We start from the raw sequence: 13,755 nt of genomic DNA, 5'->3' as shown, positions 1-13,755 counted from the left end.
GAATGAAACCGATTCAAGATTAGCGGTTTCAACAGGGAAACATGGAATGTCCTGGGTATTTTTAAGAAGGGAGGTAACTGGAGTCTGTAAGCAACAGGATTGATGACTTGATCAATTTTAAAAGGACCGATGTAGCGAGGTGCAAACTTCATACTGGGAACTCTTAACCTCAAATTCTTCGTGGATAACCATACCCGATCACCCACCTTGAGAGCAGGAACTGCTCGACGCTTCTTATCCGCAAACTTCTTGTACCTGAACGATGCCTTGAGCAGAGCTGATCGTACGCTCTTCCAGATATTGGCAAACTGATGCAAGGTGATATCCACTGCGGGAACAGAAGTTGCTGGAAGCGGTTGGAACTCAGGGACTTTAGGGTGGAATCCAAAGTTGGTGAAGAATGGTGTTGAGGAAGATGAAGAATGATACTGGTTGTTATGACAGAACTCGGCCCAGGGAAGTAATTGAACCCAGTCATCTTGAGAGGAGGACACATAGATGCGGAGGAAGGCCTCCAAGTCCTGATTCACCCTCTCAGTTTGACCATTGGTCTGAGGATGGTAAGCCGTGGAAAACTTTAACTTGACTTGGAGGACTTGACATAAACTTCGCCAGAATTTGGCTGTGAATTGAACTCCTCGATCTGAGATAATTTCTTCTGGAAGACCGTGGAGTCGGAAGATCTCTTGTATGAATACTTGAGCCAACTTGGAAGCTGACGGAAGACCGGTGAGAGGAATGAAGTGTGCCATCTTGGTGAACCGGTCAACTACCACCCAGATGGTATTGAACTTGTTGCACATGGGCAAATCTGTAATAAAATCCATCGACAAATGGGTCCATGGTCGACGGGGAACAGATAGTGGAACCAGTTGCCCCGCAGGCGACTGGCGGGATACTTTATGTTGAGCACACTTTGGGCAAGATGCAATAAACTCCAAAACGTCCTTTTTCAGAGTTGGCCACCAATAGGACCTAGAGATAAACTCCAGGGTTTTTTGGATACCTGTATGTCCGGCAAAACGGGAAGCATGGGCCCAATGCATGAGCTTCTTCCTTAGTGTCGGCTTCACAAAACTTTTCCCTGATGGGGGCGTAGAGTCCATCCCTACCGTGGAGAATGCCAACGGATTTATAATAGGATGCTTGTCTGAAGACTCTGACTCATTTTCTTGCTCCCATGAGCGGGAAAGGGCATCGGCCTTGCGATTCTGAGAGCCCGGACAGAACTGGAGTTTAAAGTCGAACCTGGAAAAGAAAAGTGCCCATCTGGCCTGACGAGGGTTGAGACATTGTGCGCCTTTTAGATATAGAAGGTTCTTGTGGTCTGTAAGGATGGTGATTGAATGAGAAGCTCCCTCCAACAGATATCTCCACTCCTCTAGAGCGAGCTTGATGGCTAGCAACTCCTGGTCGCCAATGGCATAGTTGCGCTCCGCTGGGGAGAACTTCCGTGAGAAGAAACTGCAAGGATGTAAATGACCATCTTTAGCCCTCTGAGATAACACCGCTCCTACTCCAACGGAGGAGGCATCCACCTCTAAGATGAAAGGAGAGTCGATGTCAGGCTGTTTCAGGACAGGTGCAGAGATGAACCTCTGTTTTAAAAGATGAAAAGCTTGCATGGCTTCTTCAGACCACTTGGACGGGTTAGCACCCTTCTTGGTGAAAGCAGTAATAGGCGCCACAATGGTGGAAAAGTCTCGTATAAACTTTCGGTAATAATTGGCGAACCCTAAGAACCTCTGGACCCCTTTGAGGGTTAAGGGTACCGGCCAATTCTGGATTGCTTGTAGTTTCTCAGGATCCATCTCTAGTCCGGAACCGGACACAATGTACCCTAGAAACGGAATGGACTTGACTTCAAAGACGCATTTCTCTAATTTGCAGTAGAGATGATTGACACGGAGACGGGACAGAACCTCCTTTACCCAGAAACGATGTTCCTCTAAATCGTTGGCAAAAATGAGGATATCATCTAGATAGACCACGACATGACGGTATAGAATGTCTCTGAAGATCTCATTGACGAAATGCTGGAAGACAGCTGGAGCATTGCTCAATCCGAAGGGCATGACGAGGTACTCATAATGTCCGTCACGGGTGTTAAATGCGGTCTTCCACTCGTCACCCTCACGGATCCGGATGAGATTGTATGCACCTCTCAGGTCCAGCTTTGTAAAGATGGTAGCTCCGCTAACTCTGTCAAAGAGCTCAGTAATCAGGGGTAAAGGATAGCGGTTCTTGATGGTAATGTCGTTCAAACCTCTGTAGTCGATGCACGGCCGCAGACCACCATCTTTCTTCTTTACAAAAAAGAAGCCTGCGCCGGCTGGAGAAGAAGAAGGTCGAATGAACCCCTTTGCTAGGTTCTCTTTAATGTATTCCTCCATAGAATGTGTCTCGGGGAGAGACAACGGATAAGTTCGGCCTCGAGGTGGAACCTTCCCTGGAACGAGATCAATCGGGCAGTCCCATTCTCTATGAGGAGGAAGGATATCAGCAGAAGCTTTACTGAACACATCCGTGAAATCTTGATATGGAGGAGGTGGAACATCAGACGACCTGGGGGAGGAAGAACAGACAGGCAACACTTTAAACAAACATGTCTTAGTACAGGAGGAACCCCATGCCAGGATTTGCGTAGTCGTCCAATCAATTGTAGGATTGTGAAGACGGAGCCATGGAAGGCCCAGGACCACAGGATGTGTGGCTCTTGGAATCACTAAAAATGAAATAAGTTCGGAATGAAGAACTCCCACTCTCAGACGAACTGGTAGAGTCCTTAGAGAAATAACTGTATCAAAAATTTTACTGCCATCCACAGCAGTTAAGGAAAAGGACGAAGGAAGTCTCTCGGTGGGTAGGGACCACCGTTTAACATAGGCTTCAGTAATAAAGTTCCCAGCTGCTCCGGAATCCAGGAGGGCAATGACGTTCTGATAACGTTGAGCAACTTGAAGCGAGACTGGGAGGTTACAATCTTGAGGAGATGGAGAGGAGATCATTACTCCTAGCCGGCCCTCTCCTTGGCGAGCTAGGATTTGGAGTTTCCCGGACGTTTGGGACAGGCATTAATGGTGTGAGACGGAGCTGCACAATACAGACAGAGAAACTCGGAGAGACGTCTTCGGCGCTCAGCAGGAGTTAAACGGGAACGGCCAATTTGCATGGGTTCATCTGTAGTTGGTGACAGTTGGCGAGGAGGAGGAGTAGAAGATTTTGGAGCAGATGATCTTCCACGCTCAGTTGCTCTCTCTCTGAAACGTAAGTCAACTTTCGTACAAAGTGAGATTAGCTCATCTAACTTGGAGGGTAAGTCTCTGGTAGCTAACTCATCTTTAATACGCTCGGATAAACCATGCCAGAATGCAGCATACAGGGCCTCGTCGTTCCATGCCAGTTCGGATGCCAGGATCTGGAACTGTATAAGATATTGTCCTACAGTACGTGATTCCTGGCGTAAACGGAGAATCTCAGACGAAGCTGAAGTTACCCTGCCTGGCTCGTCGAAGATGCGCCTGAATGTTGACACAAATGCAGTGTAAGAAGATAGCAGGGTGTCGGACCTCTCCCATAACGGTGATGCCCAATCAAGGGCTGAGCCACTGAGAAGAGAAATAATGTAGGCAATTTTTGTACGGTCACTGGGAAAATTGCCAGGTTGTAGCTCAAACTGAATCTCACACTGGTTGAGAAATCCCCTGCAGAATCTTGGAGATCCGTCAAATTTTGCTGGCGTTGGAAGATGAAGACGTGGAGCAGAAATGGGTAAGGTGGGTGGGGTTATAGCTGGAGTCACTGTGGTTGACGCACCAGACGCGCCTGATCCACGGAGAGTTGTCTGAATCCCATCCAGCCGAGTAGAGAGATCCTGGAGACAGCGGATGATGTGGCCCTGTGCAGCCTCCTGATGTTCTAGTCGGGCTGCCAGTTCTTGCATCGGCCTGGCCGCTTGATCCTGGTCTCCGGCTGGATTCATTAGGTCAGTGCTTACTGTCACAACTGAGGGCCTGAGCTGACGGGAGGCAGCCTCAGTTGTAGGGGCTGAGATGTACCGGAACCTGGGAGGTTGTATCAGACCCCTGGACATGTAAGTAACATGAATAATAACTGCCCGAAGGCGTGACCACGACAACTTAGATAAAAGTCAATGATGTTTATTATGACAACTCCGCATCACAGCAGCAATAAAAGAAAACGTAAAAGTCAGCAAAGAATAAATACAGTTCCTGAGTACTACAGCATGGCAGGAGCCACAGGGCACTGGTAGTGTGAGATAGTTCTTATGATCTTCTAGATGGAAAGTCCTTACCAGGCCCGGCTGTAGCAATGGAGATAACCCAGGATTGTACCAGCTGGTGTTCCAGGAAGAGCTGGGTTGCTGAAGGTAAAACAGCTGCTGTGGATACTGGCTGGAACCAGACTGTTGTTAGCACGGAGTGGATACTGGCTGGAACCAGTTAAATAATAAATGAACTTTGGGAGCGATGAAATGTGAACTGAAATGTAGAACTTGAGAGCGGAGAAATAATAATTCCGGTGGAGAGTGGTAAAGTGTAGAAAGGACACCGGCCCTTTAAGGGAAGCTGTACTCTGCTGGAAGCTGAGGCTGGAAGCAGGTAGTGTTGTAGCTGGAAACAGATGAATCCACAATGGATTGGAGAGTCAGGCTACACCGCAGGTGGAATGCTGGTGCGGGTCTCTATGGTGGAAGTCTTGAGACAGGAGCTGGAACCTGGAAGACAATCATAGAAGAGAGACAAACAGGAACTAGGTTTGACAACCAAAGCACTGACGTCTTCCTTGCTCAGGTACAGCTTACTTATACCTGCAGCAAGGAAGGGGTTGGCTAGGCAATTATGCAAATCAACAACACAGACAGCAGATTGGTGGAAATGATCAGATGACAGAATCCAAGATGGCTGCGCCCATGCAGACACTTGGAGGGAAGTTTGGTTTGTAATCCATGTGGTCTGGGAAACAGTAATGGCGGCGCCGGCCACCGGAGACAGGAGACGCCAGGCTGATAGATGCACATTTAACCACGCGGGCACAGCGGAGGCCGCGGCTGATGAAAAGACCACTCTGCATGTGGAAACTCAGGAACAGCGGAATCCGGTCCTGGAACGCTGAGCCCGCCTTAGGAGGCATCTGAAGGGTAAGTAATAGCGTCCAGATACCCGGATCGTGACAACTTCAGTCCAAGTTGAAAAAGATCCATTAACCACAACGCGCTGCTCCCTATTATCTAACCAGTTTTTGACCCAAGTGCATATTGTGCTTCCTAGCCCTGATTCTTGTAGCTTGTAGATAAGTCTCATGTGTGGTACAGTGTCGAATGCTTTGGCAAAATCTAAAAAGATTACATCCACCTCTTTACCCTGATCTAGGTTTGCGCTTACTGTTTCATAAAAGCCAAGTAAATTGGTTTGACAGGATCTGTCCTTCATAAACCCATGTTGATTCCTTCTAATGACCTTATTGACTTCAAGGAACTTCTGAATACTATCTCTTAGAATACCTTCCAATACTTTCTCCACTATAGATGTAAGACTAACTGGTCTATAATTACCTGGTTCAGCTTTACTTCCCTTTTTGAATGTAGGCACTACTTCCGCTATACGCCAGTCTTTGGGAACCATCCCTGATATTACTGAATCCTTAAAGATCAAAAATAGCGGTTTTGCAAGTTAAGAGTGAAGCTCCATTAGAACCCTTGGGTGAATACCATCGGGACCTGGTGACTTATTAATCTTTAATTGTTTTAATCGGTCACAGACTACTTCCTCGTATAAATAAGTACCTATCAGTGGGATATTCTCATTATTGAGATTATGTGTTAGTCCCTGAATTGGGTCCTCTCTAGTAAATACTGTTGAAAAAAACTCATTTAGTGTGTCCGCTATGTCATTATCATTTTTGCTTAAGACTCCCAACTTGTCTTTTAAAGGGCCTATACTCTCCTTCTTTAATCTCTTGCTATTAATGTATTTAAATAATTTTTTGGGATTCGCTTTGCTTTCCTTTGCTACTAGTTATTCAGTTTCTACTTTAGCCGCTCTTATTTCCTTTTTGCATATTTTGTTACATTCCTTATAGTGCTGAAATGACTCTGCATTCCCTGTCAGATTTGTATTTTTTAAATGCTCTCCTTTTATTGCCCATAAGTTCCTTTATCTTTTTGTTAAGCCACATCGGTTTATGATTTTTATTCCTTTTTTTGCTGCTCGTAGGAATAAATTTAAGTGTATTTTTAGCTAGCAGGAATTTTAGTACCTCCATTTCTCTTTAGTATTTTTTCCTAAAAACAAACCTTCCCATTCAATATCCCTGAAAAATACCCTCATCCTTTCAAAATTCGCTTTGCTAAAGTTTAGAGACCTAGTTGAGCCAGTATAGGGCTGTTTATGAAAACTGATATTGAATGTGACCATATTGTGGTCGCTGTTTCCTATGGGTTCCCCTACTATAATACTAGAGATGAGCGGGTTCGGTTCCTCGGAATCCGAACCCGCCCGAACTTCATGTTTTTTTTCACGGGTCCGAGCGACTCGGATCTTCCCGCCTTGCTCGGTTAACCCGAGCGCGCCCGAACGTCATCATGACGCTGTCGGATTCTCGCGAGGCTCGGATTCTATCGCGAGACTCGGATTCTATATAAGGAGCCGCGCGTCGCCGCCATTTTCACTCGTGCATTGAGATTGATAGGGAGAGGACGTGTCTGGCGTCCTCTCCATTAGAATAGAGATAGATTAGATAGAGAGAGAGAGATTGTGCAGAGTCGCAGACAGAGTTAGTTTACCACAGTCAGTGACCAGTGCAGTTGCTAGTTAACTTTTATTTAATATAATATATCCGTTCACTTCTCTCTGCTATATCCGTTCTCTGCCTGAAAAAAAAAACGATACACAGCACAGTCAGTCACACAGTGTGACTCAGTCTGTGTGCACTCAGCTCAGCCCAGTGTGCTGCACAGTCATCAATGTATAAATTAAAAGCTTATAATTAATTGTGGGGGAGACTGGGAAGCACTGCAGGTTGTTAGCAGGAGCCAGGAGTACAATTATATTAATTAACAGTGCACACTTTTGCTGCAGGAGTGGTGACCAGTGCCTGACCACCAGTATAGTATTGTTGTATACTACTAATATCTCTTTAAATATCAACCAGTCTATATTAGCAGCAGACACAGTACAGTGCGGTAGTTCACGGCTGTGGCTACCTCTGTGTCGGCACACGGCAGGCAGTCCGTCCGACCAGAATTGTATTATTTATTATTATATACCTACCACCTAACCGTGGTTTTTTTTCCATTCTTTATACCGTCATAGTGTCATCCTAATTGTTACGAGTATACTACTATCTCTTTATCAACCAGTGTACAGTGCGGTAGTTCACGGCTGTGGCTACCTCTGTGTCGGCACACGGCAGGCAGTCCGTCCGACCAGAATTGTATTATTTATTATTATATACCTACCACCTAACCGTGGTTTTTTTTTCATTCTTTATACCGTCATAGTGTCATCCTAATTGTTACGAGTATACTACTATCTCTTTATCAACCAGTGTACAGTGCGGTAGTTCACGGCTGTGGCTACCTCTGTGTCGGCACACGGCAGGCAGTCCGTCCGACCAGAATTGTATTATTTATTATTATATACCTACCACCTAACCGTGGTTTTTTTTTTCATTCTTTATACCGTCATAGTGTCATCCTAATTGTTACGAGTATACTACTATCTCTTTATCAACCAGTGTACAGTGCGGTAGTTCACGGCTGTGGCTACCTCTGTGTCGGCACACGGCAGGCAGTCCGTCCGACCAGAATTGTATTATTTATTATTATATACCTACCACCTAACCGTGGTTTTTTTTTTCATTCTTTATACCGTCATAGTGTCATCCTAATTGTTACGAGTATACTACTATCTCTTTATCAACCAGTGTACAGTGCGGTAGTTCACGGCTGTGGCTACCTCTGTGTCGGCACACGGCAGGCAGTCCGTCCGACCAGAATTGTATTATTTATTATTATATACCTACCACCTAACCGTGGTTTTTTTTTCATTCTTTATACCGTCATAGTGTCATCCTAATTGTTACGAGTATACTACTATCTCTTTATCAACCAGTGTACAGTGCGGTAGTTCACGGCTGTGGCTACCTCTGTGTCGGCACACGGCAGGCAGTCCGTCCGACCAGAATTGTATTATTTATTATTATATACCTACCACCTAACCGTGGTTTTTTTTTCATTCTTTATACGGTCATAGTGTCATCCTAATTGTTACGAGTATACTACTATCTCTTTATCAACCAGTGTACAGTGCGGTAGTTCACGGCTGTGGCTACCTCTGTGTCGGCACACGGCAGGCAGTCCGTCCGACCAGAATTGTATTATTTATTATTATATACCTACCACCTAACCGTGGTTTTTTTTTCATTCTTTATACCGTCATAGTGTCATCCTAATTGTTACGAGTATACTACTATCTCTTTATCAACCAGTGTACAGTGCGGTAGTTCACGGCTGTGGCTACCTCTGTGTCGGCACACGGCAGGCAGTCCGTCCGACCAGAATTGTATTATTTATTATTATATACCTACCACCTAACCGTGGTTTTTTTTTTCATTCTTTATACCGTCATAGTGTCATCCTAATTGTTACGAGTATACTACTATCTCTTTATCAACCAGTGTACAGTGCGGTAGTTCACGGCTGTGGCTACCTCTGTGTCGGCACACGGCAGGCAGTCCGTCCGACCAGAATTGTATTATTTATTATTATATACCTACCACCTAACCGTGGTTTTTTTTTCATTCTTTATACCGTCATAGTGTCATCCTAATTGTTACGAGTATACTACTATCTCTTTATCAACCAGTGTACAGTGCGGTAGTTCACGGCTGTGGCTACCTCTGTGTCGGCAGTCGGCAGGCAGTCCGTCCATCCATAATTGTATTATTATTATAATATATACCACCTAACCGTGGTTTTTTTATACCACCTAACCGTGGCAGTCCGTCCATAATTGTATACTAGTATCCAATCCATCCATCTCCATTGTTTACCTGAGGTGCCTTTTAGTTCTGCCTATAAAATATGGAGAACAAAAAAGTTGAGGTTCCAAAATTAGGGAAAGATCAAGATCCACTTCCACCTCGTGCTGAAGCTGCTGCCACTAGTCATGGCCGAGACGATGAAATGCCAGCAACGTCGTCTGCCAAGGCCGATGCCCAATGTCATAGTACAGAGCATGTCAAATCCAAAACACCAAATATCAGAAAAAAAAGGACTCCAAAACCTAAAATAAAATTGTCGGAGGAGAAGCGTAAACTTGCCAATATGCCATTTACCACACGGAGTGGCAAGGAACGGCTGAGGCCCTGGCCTATGTTCATGGCTAGTGGTTCAGCTTCACATGAGGATGGAAGCACTCAGCCTCTCGCTAGAAAACTGAAAAGACTCAAGCTGGCAAAAGCACCGCAAAGAACTGTGCGTTCTTTGAAATCCCAAATCCACAAGGAGAGTCCAATTGTGTCGTTTGCGATGCCTGACCTTCCCAACACTGGACGTGAAGAGCATGCGCCTTCCACTATTTGCATGCCCCCTGCAAGTGCTGGAAGGAGCACCCGCAGTCCAGTTCCTGATAGTCAGATTGAAGATGTCAGTGTTGAAGTACACCAGGATGAGGAGGATATGGGTGTTGCTGGCGCTGGGGAGGAAATTGACCAGGAGGATTCTGATGGTGAGGTGGTTTGTTTAAGTCAGGCACCCGGGGAGACACCTGTTGTCCGTGGGAGGAATATGGCCGTTGACATGCCAGGTGAAAATACCAAAAAAATCAGCTCTTCGGTGTGGAGGTATTTCACCACAAATGCGGACAACAGGTGTCAAGCCGTGTGTTCCCTTTGTCAAGCTGTAATAAGTAGGGGTAAGGACGTTAACCACCTCGGAACATCCTCCCTTATACGTCACCTGCAGCGCATTCATAATAAGTCAGTGACAAGTTCAAAAACTTTGGGTGACAGCGGAAGCAGTCCACTGACCAGTAAATCCCTTCCTCTTGTAACCAAGCTCACGCAAACCACCCCACCAACTCCCTCAGTGTCAATTTCCTCCTTCCCCAGGAATGCCAATAGTCCTGCAGGCCATGTCACTGGCAAGTCTGACGAGTCCTCTCCTGCCTGGGATTCCTCCGATGCATCCTTGCGTGTAACGCCTACTGCTGCTGGCGCTGCTGTTGTTGCCGCTGGGAGTCGATGGTCATCCCAGAGGGGAAGTCGTAAGCCCACTTGTACTACTTCCAGTAAGCAATTGACTGTTCAACAGTCCTTTGCGAGGAAGATGAAATATCACAGCAGTCATCCTACTGCAAAGCGGATAACTGAGGCCTTGGCATCCTGGGTGGTGAGAAACGTGGTTCCGGTATCCATCATTACTGCAGAGCCAACTAGAGACTTGTTGGAGGTACTGTGTCCCCGGTACCAAATACCATCTAGGTTCCATTTCTCTAGGCAGGCGATACCGAAAATGTACACAGACCTCAGAAAAAGAGTCACCAGTGTCCTAAAAAATGCAGCTGTACCCAATGTCCACTTAACCACGGACATGTGGACAAGTGGAGCAGGGCAGGGTCAGGACTATATGACTGTGACAGCCCACTGGGTAGATGTATGGACTCCCGCCGCAAGAACAGCAGCGGCGGCACCAGTAGCAGCATCTCGCAAACGCCAACTCTTTCCTAGGCAGGCTACGCTTTGTATCACTGCTTTCCAGAATACGCACACAGCTGAAAACCTCTTACGGCAACTGAGGAAGATCATCGCGGAATGGCTTACCCCAATTGGACTCTCCTGTGGATTTGTGGCATCGGACAACGCCAGCAATATTGTGTGTGCATTAAATCTGGGCCAATTCCAGCACGTCCCATGTTTTGCACATACCTTGAATTTGGTGGTGCAGAATTTTTTAAAAAACGACAGGGCCGTGCAAGAGATGCTGTCGGTGGCCAGAAGAATTGCGGGACACTTTCGGCGTACAGGCACCACGTACAGAAAACTGGAGCACCACCAAAAACTACTGAACCTGCCCTGCCATCATCTGAAGCAAGAAGTGGTAACGAGGTGGAATTCAACCCTCTATATGCTTCAGAGGTTGGAGGAGCAGCAAAAGGCCATTCAAGCCTATACAATTGAGCACGATATAGTAGGTGGAATGCACCTGTCTCAAGTGCAGTGGAGAATGATTTCAACGTTGTGCAAGGTTCTGATGCCCTTTGAACTTGCCACACGTGAAGTCAGTTCAGACACTGCCAGCCTGAGTCAGGTCATTCCCCTCATCAGGCTTTTGCAGAAGAAGCTGGAGGCATTGAAGGAGGAGCTAACACGGAGCGATTCCGCTAGGCATGTGGGACTTGTGGATGCAGCCCTTAATTCGCTTAACAAGGATTCACGGGTGGTCAATCTGTTGAAATCAGAGCACTACATTTTGGCCACCGTGCTCGATCCTAGATTTAAAGCCTACCTTGGATCTCTCTTTCCGGCAGACACAGGTCTGCTGGGGTTGAAAGACCTGCTGGTGACAAAATTGTCAAGTCAAGCGGAACGCGACCTGTCAACATCTCCTCCTTCACATTCTCCCGCAACTGGGGGTGCGAGGAAAAGGCTCAGAATTCCGAGCCCACCCGCTGGCGGTGATGCAGGGCAGTCTGGAGCGACTGCTGATGCTGACATCTGGTCCGGACTGAAGGACCTGACAACGATTACGGACATGTCGTCTACTGTCACTGCATATGATTCTCTCAACATTGATAGAATGGTGGAGGATTATATGAGTGACCGCATCCAAGTAGGCACGTCACACAGTCCGTACTTATACTGGCAGGAAAAAGAGGCAATTTGGAGGCCCTTGCACAAACTGGCTTTATTCTACCTAAGTTGCCCTCCCACAAGTGTGTACTCCGAAAGAGTGTTTAGTGCCGCCGCTCACCTTGTCAGCAATCGGCGTACGAGGTTACATCCAGAAAATGTGGAGAAGATGATGTTCATTAAAATGAATTATAATCAATTCCTCCGCGGAGACATTGACCAGCAGCAATTGCCTCCACAAAGTACACAGGGAGCTGAGATGGTGGATTCCAGTGGGGACGAATTGATAATCTGTGAGGAGGGGGATGTACACGGTGATATATCGGAGGGTGAAGATGAGGTGGACATCTTGCCTCTGTAGAGCCAGTTTGTGCAAGGAGAGATTAATTGCTTCTTTTTTGGGGGGGTCCAAACCAACCCGTCATATCAGTCACAGTCGTGTGGCAGACCCTGTCACTGAAATGATGGGTTGGTTAAAGTGTGCATGTCCTGTTTTGTTTATACAACATAAGGGTGGGTGGGAGGGCCCAAGGATAATTCCATCTTGCACCTCTTTTTTCTTTTCTTTTTCTTTGCATCATGTGCTGATTGGGGTGGGTTTTTTGGAAGGGACACCCTGCGTGACACTGCAGTGCCACTCCTAGATGGGCCCGGTGTTTGTGTCGGCCACTAGGGTCGCTAATCTTACTCACACAGCTACCTCATTGCGCCTCTTTTTTTCTTTGCGTCATGTGCTGTTTGGGGAGGGTTTTTTGGAAGGGACATCCTGCGTGACACTGCAGTGCCACTCCTAGATGTGCCCGGTGTTTGTGTCGGCCACTAGGGTCGCTAATCTTACTCACACAGTCAGCTACCTCATTGCGCCTCTTTTTTTCTTTGCGTCATGTGCTGTTTGGGGAGGGTTTTTTGGAAGGGCCATCCTGCGTGACACTGCAGTGCCACTCCTAGATGGGCCCGGTGTTTGTGTCGGCCACTAGGGTCGCTAATCTTACTCACACAGCTACCTCATTGCGCCTCTTTTTTTCTTTGCGTCATGTGCTGTTTGGGGAGGGTTTTTTGGAAGGGACATCCTGCGTGACACTGCAGTGCCACTCCTAGATGGGCCCGGTGTTTGTGTCGGCCACTAGGGTCGCTTATCTTACTCACACAGCGACCTCGGTGCAAATTTTAGGACTAAAAATAATATTGTGAGGTGTGAGGTATTCAGAATAGACTGAAAATGAGTGTAAATTATGGTTTTTGAGGTTAATAATACTTTGGGATCAAAATGACCCCCAAATTCTATGATTTAAGCTGTTTTTTAGTGTTTTTTGAAAAAAACACCCGAATCCAAAACACACCCGAATCCGACAAAAAAAATTCGGTGAGGTTTTGCCAAAACGCGTTCGAACCCAAAACACGGCCGCGGAACCGAACCCAAAACCAAAACACAAAACCCGAAAAATTTCAGGCGCTCATCTCTATATAATACCTGATACCAAATCCCCATTGTTTGTTAATACCAGGTCTAAGATTGCATTGTACCTAGTTGGTTCTTCAATTAGTTGAACTAAGTAGTTATCATTAAGTGTGTTTAAAAACATATTGCCCCTAGCAGTATCACATGAATCGTTTTTCCAGTTTATCTCTGGATAGTTAAAATCTCCCATCACTACTATGTCTCCTACTCCTGCTACTCTTTCAATTTGCTTTAGTAACAATTCCTCATCAGATACGTTGATACCAGGCGGCCTATAGCATACACCCAATACTAACTTTTTTATTCCTTTTTCCCCGGATGCAATTTCTACCCATAATGTCTCGACAGTGTCTACAGTCCCCTCCTGAATATCTTCCCGTATATCAGGTTTTAAAAACGGCTTTACGTAAAGACACACCCCT

The 13,755-nt window shown here is 46.3% G+C and overlaps 1 protein-coding gene across 1 annotated transcript in view; it reads left to right on the top strand.

Moving 5' to 3' along the window:
* LOC134958081 (cytochrome P450 2D15) overlaps positions 1-13,755 on the top strand; it is a 210,769-nt gene that overhangs the window by 15,715 nt on the left and 181,299 nt on the right. The window lies entirely within an intron of this gene.

Source organism: Pseudophryne corroboree, chromosome 9 (assembly GCF_028390025.1).
Source record: "Pseudophryne corroboree isolate aPseCor3 chromosome 9, aPseCor3.hap2, whole genome shotgun sequence".
Classification (NCBI taxonomy): Eukaryota; Metazoa; Chordata; class Amphibia; order Anura; family Myobatrachidae; genus Pseudophryne; species Pseudophryne corroboree.
This window is presented reverse-complemented; position numbering and strand designations above follow the sequence as displayed.